The sequence below is a fragment of the Saimiri boliviensis genome, chromosome 5 (assembly GCF_048565385.1).
Source record: "Saimiri boliviensis isolate mSaiBol1 chromosome 5, mSaiBol1.pri, whole genome shotgun sequence".
NCBI classification, from domain to species: Eukaryota; Metazoa; Chordata; class Mammalia; order Primates; family Cebidae; genus Saimiri; species Saimiri boliviensis.
The window spans coordinates 22,929,272-22,937,499 of record NC_133453.1 but is presented as its reverse complement, the minus strand read 5'-3'; the positions used below and the strand labels follow the sequence as shown (position 1 = coordinate 22,937,499).

Below are 8,228 nucleotides of genomic sequence, written 5' to 3'. Positions count from 1 at the left end.
AGGCAGCTGAGGCAGGAGAATCGCTTGAACACAGGAGGCAGAGGTTGCAGTGAGCCGAGATTGCGCCACTGCACTGCAGCCTGGGTGACAGCAAGATTCTGTCTCAAAAAAACAAAAAACAAAAAATTACTCAACCAGGAAAGTAGGTGTTTTCCTGGAATCAGAATTCCGAAGTCCTGACTTGAGATGTAGATTACTACTGTTACACTGGGCTGGGGGCCTTTGCCCCCAGGCTTAAACCTCAACCCAGTGAAGAATCCAGTAGCAAAGAATACAGTTACCCATGAGGAAACAGGTTCAGAGATGTTTTGAAATATTACTGGAGGCTGGGCACGGTGACTCACACCTGTGATCCTAGGACTTTGGGAGGCCGAGGCAGGAGGATGGCTTGAGCCCAGGAGTTGGAGACCCAGCCTAGGCAGCATAGAGAGACCTTGTCTCAATTTTAAAACAAAGAAACATTACTGAGACTTGCCTGAGTTTCTTTGGTTCCAAAGTCCAAGTGCTTTCCATGACGTCAGGCTGCCAGTAGCTGACCAATTCTGTTTAAAGTGCTTATCTTGTGTCAATAGCTACAGCTCAGCACCGCACCGCCACTGAGTCTTTTTTTTTTTTTTCAAACAGGGTCTCGCTCTGTCACCCGGGCTGGAATGCAGTGGCTCCATCTCCTCACTGCATCCTACTCCTTCTCCTAGGTTCAAGTGATTCTCAGCCTCAGCCTCCTGAGTAGTTGGAATTACAAATGTATGCCACGATGCCCAGCTGATTTCATTTTATTTGTTTTGTTTTGTTTGTTTGTTTTGTAGAGAAGGGTTTTCACCATGTTACCCAGGCTGGTCTCAAACACCTGAGCTCAAAGCAATCTACACTTGGGCTCTGTCTTAGTCCATCTGGGCTACTACCACAAAAATACCTTAGAGTGGGTGATTTAGACACAGCAGAAATGTAGTCGGGCACAGTGGCTCACACCTGTAATTTGGGAGGCCCATCTTGGCCTCCCAAAATGCTGGGATTACAGACATGAGCCACTCTGCCCATCCCCGAAACAGATTTCTTTTTTTCTGAGAAGGAGTCTCACTCTGTTGCCAAAGCTGGAGTGCACGGACATGATCTCAGCTCACTGCAACCTCTGCCTCCAGAATTCAAGCGATTCTCTTGCCTCAGCCTCCTGGGTAGCTGGGATTACAAGCATGAACCACCATGCCTGGCTAATTTTTTTTATATTCTTTTTTTTTAATAAAGATGGGGTTTCACAGTGTTGGTCAGGCTGGTCTTGAACTCCCGACCTCAGGTGATCCGCCTGCCTTGGCCTCCAAGTGCTTGGATTATAGGCATGAGCCACCACACCCAGCCTTTTTTTTTTTTTTTTTTTTTTTTTTTTTTTTTTTTTTTTGGTATTCTTAGTAGAGACAGAGTTTCACCATGTTGGTCAGGCTGGTCTCGAACCCCTGACCTTGTAATCCGTCTTCCTCAGCCTCCCAAAGTGCTGGGATTACAGGAGTGAGCCATCACACCCGGCCTAACAGATGTTTTTAAAACTGTCCCCCATACACACACTATATTTATTTATTTATTTTTTTTTGAGACGGAGTTTCACTCTTGTTGCCCAGGCTGGAGTGCAATGGCGCTATCTCGGCTCACCGCAACCTCCGCCTCCTGGGTTCAGGCAATTCTCCTGCCTCAGCCTCCTGAGTAGCTGGGATTACAGGCACACGCCACCATGCCCAGCTAATTTTTTGTATTTTTAGTAGAGACGGGGTTTCACCATGTTGACCAGGATGGTCTTGATCTCTTGACCTCGTGATCCACCTGCCTCAGCCCCCAAAGTGCTGGGATTACAGGCTTGAGCCACCGCGCCCGGCCTACACACACTATATATGTTTATTTATGTAGATATAGTTTAAGTAGGAATTACTTAGGGGGACTGGTGGCCGTTATGGTGGGCTAGCTCCCCCAGACACCCTTCAATTTACATTCTATGGGCCAAAAACCTCATTTTAGGAAGTCTCCACCCAAGGTGTGATCTCACCAGAGCAAGTAGAGTTCTGCTGTTTCTGTCTCCCCCTTACTCGAGGAGTAGAGCCCTAAGTGAAATGCATGGCCCCATGGAATCCAGCCAGATCTCCAGTGTCTTTTCATGCTCTCTGCACTTGGGCTATGCCTTCGTCCAAGTGGGTAATTTAGAAACAGCAGAAATGTGGTCGGGCACAATGGCTCACGCCTGTAATCCCAGCACTTTGGGAGGCCAAGGTGGGCAAATCACCTGAGGTTGGGAATTTGAGACCAGCTTGATCAACATGGAGAAACCCCGTCTCTACTAAAAATACAAAAATTAGCCAGGTATGGTGGTGCATGCCTGTGATTCCACCTACTCGGGAGGCTGAGGCGGGAGAATCACTTGAACCAGGGAGGCAGAAGTTGCAGTGAGCTGAGATCAAACCATTGCACTCCAGCCTGGGCAACAAGATCGAAATTTCGTCTCCAAGGCCGGGCGCGGTGGCTCAAGCCTGTAATCCCAGCACTTTGGGAGGCCGAGGCGGGTGGATCACAAGGTCAAGAGATCGAGACCATCCTGGTCAACATAGTGAAACCCCGTCTCTACTAAAAATACAAAAAATTAGCTGGGCATGGTTGTGCGTGCCTGTAATCCCAGCTACTCAGGAGGCTGAGACAGGAGAATTGCCTGAACCCAGGAGGCGGAGGTTGCGGTGAGCCGAGATCGCGCCATTGCACTCCAGCCTGGGTAACAAGAGCAAAACTCCAGCTCAAAAAAAAAAAAAAAAAAAAGAAATTTCGTCTCCAAAAAAAAAGAAAAGAAAAGAAAAAGAAACAGCAGAAATGTATTGCTCACAGTTCTGGAGGGTGAGAAATCCAACATCAAGGTGCCACCAGCCGGTTAGGAGTCTGATGAAGGCTCCCTCTGCTCTTCATAGATGGTATTGTCTAGCTGCATCCTTTTATGGCCAAGGAAGGAACAGACACCACCACCCTGCCCACCAGCCTTTTCTTTTTTTCTTTTCTTTTTATTTATTTATTTATTTATTGAGACCAGGTCTCACTGTCACCCAGGCTGGAATGCAATGGCACAATCACAACTCAGTGCAGCCTTGACCTCCAGGGACAACCAATCCTTGCACCTCAGCCTCCTGAGTAGCTGGGACTATACGCATGCATGCGCCACCACACCTGGCTAATTTTTTTATTTTTTATAGAGGCAGGGTCTTGCTATGTTGCTCAGGCTGGTCTTGAACTCCTGGGCTCAAGCAATTTTCCTGTCTCCACCTTCCAAAGTGTTGGGATTACAAGTGTGAGCCACTGCACCTGGCCACCAGCTTTTTTCTTCCTTTCTTTTTTTTTTTTTTTTTGAGACAAAGTCTCTTTCTTATCACCTAGGCTGAAGTGCAGTGGCAAGATCTTGGCTCACTACAGCCTCCGCCTCCTGGTTCAAGCAATTCTCCTGCCTCAACCCCCTGAGTAACTGGGACTACTGGCATGTGCCACCAAGCCCAGCTAATTTTTTTGTATTTTTAGTAGAGACGGGGGTTTCCGTAGGGCTGAAGGCCCCACAGGGTCGTGGGGTGTCCCTTATGCTGTGCTGAGGCGCAGCATCCTAGAAATAAAGAGACAGGACACAGAAGTACAAGGAAAATGCAGCTGGGCTCAGGGGGCCATGCCACCTGTGAGCAGAGTCAGGCAAGGCCCCAAATGTCCAGAAGCGTATTTATTGTGTATAGGTTAGGGGGCAGGGCAGTGAGTGAAATCATCTTTAAGGATAGTATAGGGTTGTGAGCAATAAAACAAGGGGCCCACCCTCATTAGGTCACCTAGGCCGGGAGGTGGACAGTGCGCAGCAAGGGGTCCATTCCCATTAGGTCATTGAAGCAAGGACCGTGTGCAATAAGGGGTCCACCCCCATTAGGTCACCGAGGCTTGCAGGTGGGTCGTGCCCAGTGAAGAGGGTGCAGTATGCAATACCTCTGTCTATGGGCAAGCTACTTCTAAGATTTATGAGGGGATGATTTAAGTCACACAGTAGTGACAGAATTGTCAGGGTTACCGCCACCTGCTGGCAGCTTCCAGTGAGTTCTGTGAGAAGCTGCTTTTCGAGCAGCACAGTAACAAGAGCTGATAAAGTTCACAGTCACCAAGGTGGATTGCCGTTCTGAGGGCAGCCTTCCACAAGAACTGGAGCAAGGTCCTACAACTCCTTTATCAGGAGGAGTGGCTCTCGCCCCAAGCCTGCCATACAGTGGGTATCTTTACGATACTGAACGCTGCCACCTGGGCCATGAATTCTTGTCCTGGTATAACTGTTTTCCCTTAAATCATGTTCTGCACTGTGTCTGCTCTAGGCATTCCTCTGATATAAGCTGTTTATTTCTTAATTCGTCCTCTGTACTGGGTCTACTCTAGGCATTCCTCCGATTATGAACAAAGATATAATTATATATATGTAGGGAAATATTCTTTAGGGGAGAGGGTTCCATATATGTAGGGAAACATTCTTTAGGGGAGAGGGTTCTCCAAGCAGAGGGCGGAGGGTGAGGGGCTTAGAGCCAGCTGTCCCAGCAAGCTAGGATGGGAGGCGGGGGGTGCAGTGGGATAGAAGGGGTAGGAAATAGGGCTAGGCAGTGAGGCAGGGGGCCAGCCATTGAGATTTTACCCTGAAAGCAGTGGGAAGCCAGAAAATAGCCACCTAGAGGGAGTTTGGGAGGGTCAGGGAGGCTCTGGTGGTGCCCCTGGGGTAGGGTTCCAGCTTTAGCAAATAAAGATGCAAGGCAAACAGTTAAATTTGAACTGCAGTTAAACAAGAAACGTGTTTTTTTTTTTTTCCTCCAGACAAGGTCTGGCCCTGTTGCCCAGGCTGGAGTGCAGTGGTGCGATCTTGGCTCACCGCCACCTCCCCGTCCCAGGCTCCAGCGGTCCTCCCACCTCAGCCTCCGGAATAGCTGGGACTACAGCCGTGAGCGCCATGATGCGCAGCTCGTTTTTGTATTTTTTGTAGAGATGGGTTTTTGCCACGTTGCCCAGGCTGGTCTCGAACTCATGAGCTCAAGCAATCCACCTGCCTCGGCCTCCCAAAGTGCTGGGACTACAGGCATGCGACACCGTGCCTGGCCAAACGATTTTTTTTTCATGTAAGCGTATCCCACTGCCCCATATAATATTTGGAAATACTTACCACTAAAAATGTACTCGTTGCTTATCTGAAATTCACACTTAGCTAGGCTTTTGTATTTTTCTTTTCTTTTTTTTTTTTTTTTGAGACAGAGTTTCGCTCTTGTTACCCAGGCTGGAGTGCAATGGCGCGATCTTGGCTCACCGCAACCTCCGCCTCCTGGGCTCAAGCAATTCTCCTGCCTCAGCCTCCTAAGTAGCTGGGATTACAGGCATGCACCACCACGCCCAGCTAGTTTTTTGTATTTTTAGTAGAGACCGGGTTTCACCATGTTGACCAGGATGGTCTCGATCTCTCGACCTCGTGATCCACCCGCCTCGGCCTCCCAAAGTGCTGGGATTACAGGCTTGAGCCACCGTGCCCAGCTTTTTTTTTTTTTTTTTTTTTTTTTTTGGCTTTTGTATTTTTCTGGTAACGCTATCTGGAGGAGAGTGGAGTCAAGTCCATGGCTGCAGGAAGAGGGGTGGGGGACTAAAAGGGATTAGGCTGATGTTTATTTTAGGACTGGTGTAGCTAAAGCTCAGTGATTGGTGGGAGGGGGTGGTGGCAGCTTGGAAGGGGTGGGCCCAGGTGGAACCTAAAGGACACAACTGAGGAAACCTTAATTGGAGCAGTGAATCCGGAGAACTTTCTCTGTCTCCACCCTCCAGCCCAGCCGCAGGGCTCCACTAATTGGGCCTCCAAACACTTCTCATAGCTGCCTGATTACCCTGCATTTAATGTGTCACTCTACCCAAGCATTGATCACTAACTTTCTCAAAGAAGTTGCCTTTTTTTTGGTTTTATTTATTTATTTATTTATTTTTTTTTTTTATTTTTTTTTTTTTTTGAGACGGAGTTTTGCTCTTGTTACCCAGGCTGGAGTGCAATGGCACGATCTCGGCTCACCGCAACCTCCGCCTCCTGGGTTCAGGCAATTCTCCTGCCTCAGCCTCCTGAGTAGCTGGGATTACAGGCACACGCCACCATGCCCAGCTAATTTTTTGTATTTTTAGTAGAGACGGGGTTTCACCATGTTGACCAGGATGGTCTTGATCTCTCGACCTCGTGATCCACCCGCCTCGGCCTCCCAAAGTGCTGGGATTACAGGCTTGAGCCACCGCGCCCGGCCTTATTTATTTATTTATTAACACAGATGTCTCACTCTGTCACCCAGGCTGGAGTGCAGTGCCACTATCTCGGCTCACTGCAACTTCCGCCTCCTGGGTTCAAGCAATTCTCCTGCCTCGGCCTCTCAAGTAGCTGGGATTACAGGCATGTGCCACCGCACCCAGCTAATTTTTATATTTTTAGTAGAGACAGGATTTCGCCATGTTGGGCGGGCTGGTCTCGATCTCTTGGCCTCAGGTGATCCATCTGCCTTGGCCTCCCAAAGTGCTGGGATTATAGGCTGTGCCCCGGCAAAGTTGCCTTTTTTTCAGAGGACGTATTTACTGAATGGAGGCATTGAACCCAGCCTGAGGTGAATGTGCTTGTTTCTCCCCACTGAAGGACAGTGACAATGTCTCATTCACCCCTAGGCCTGGGCACGGCCCTGACCCAGCATCTGTTAAGTTGCATGCTAATATTCTAAGGTGGGGTGAGGGAAGGCTCTCAGGCTTGAATGATAGATGTATGGGGGAGGTGGAGGTGGGGCGTGGGGCTCCTCCCCCTAAAAATTGGCCTTATTATTCATAAACATTATTTAGCACTTTCCTAAGGAAATAGGGAGTGGAAAGAATGGTGGAATTGGATGTCTCAGGAGTGAGGGCTTTGTTCCAGCTCTGGCGGGTGGATCACAAGGTCAAGAGATCGAGACCATCCTGTGAGGCCGAGGGCCCATCTCTCTACTTAGAAATCATACTGCAGCTGATTGCAGTGTCTCATGCCTGTGACCCAGCACTGCGGGAGGCCAAGGCCAATGGATCACCCAAGGTCAGGAGTTCGAAACCAGTCTGGCCAACATAAAGTGAAACCCTGTCTCTACCAAAAATACAAACAATGAGCTGGGCGTGGTGGCACATACCTGTGGTCCCAGCTACTCAGGACGCTGAGGCAGGAGAATTGCTTGAACCTGGGAGATGGAGGTGGGAGGTTGCAGTGAGCTGAGATCATGCCACTGCACTCCAGTGTGGGTGACAGAACAAGACTCTGTCTCAAAAAAAAAAAAAAAAAAAAAAAAAAAAGAAAGAAAAGAAAAGAAAAGAAAGAAAGAGAAAAAAAAAAGAAATAATACTGCAATTGTCTACCTCCTGTGACTTCTGAAGCCGCCCTCAGCTAAGGATATCTAAGTGAAAGGCAGTGAGAAAGGCACGTGACGATGTTGATGGTGTCTGAAACTGCTAGAACTGGAAGCAGAGCCATGGAGCCAGCTTGGCATTCACCATGCTGTGGTCAGGGCCAGCAAAGTGCTTTCCAGTGTCCCCTGACCCTGAGTCACCTGAGCTGCTTGTGAAAACATGCATGTTCCCCTGGGGATACCGCTTTCCAGACCTGTGAGTTAGAATCTTCAGTGGAGCTATAAACAAAGGCTCCCAGGTGAATCGTCAGCCGCACCAGCAAGCTTTGGTGCTAGACAGACCGGGGTTTGGATTCAAGTTCAGATGTCTTTGGTGGCTGTGTGACCTTAGGCATATTACTTAGCTGCTGTGAGCCTTGGTGCCTTTTCTATAAAAAGGGAGCTAATAATATAGGGTAGTTGTAAGAACGAAAAATCAAACAAATTGTCAAGTGCTTGGGGCAGAATTAAAATGTCCATTGTTATCGTTGTTTGTGAGATAGAAGCCAGTCATTCTTCCAGCAGTGAACACAACCTCCTTTCACACTAAGCAGGGCCTGGAGGGATGGACTTGCCCGAGCTGCTCAGCAGGGCCAGGCTCCAGCTGTGCCCTCACAACCTGTCCTCTGACATGGACCTCAGCCACTTCTGACAGCCAGACCAACCTGGGGATTCTCAGCTTTCAAGCCCCCTCCTTGTCCATCTTGGACTTCATCTTCCCAGTCTCCTGCCCCCGAGTTAGGAAGCTCCTTCTCTTTTTTTTTTTTTTTGAGACGGAGTTTCGCTCTTGTT

General features: G+C 48.8%; 1 protein-coding gene across 1 annotated transcript in view; it reads left to right on the top strand.

The window, feature by feature from the left end:
• PNKD (PNKD metallo-beta-lactamase domain containing) overlaps window positions 1–8,228 on the top strand; it is an 81,415-nt gene that overhangs the window by 25,323 nt on the left and 47,864 nt on the right. The window lies entirely within an intron of this gene.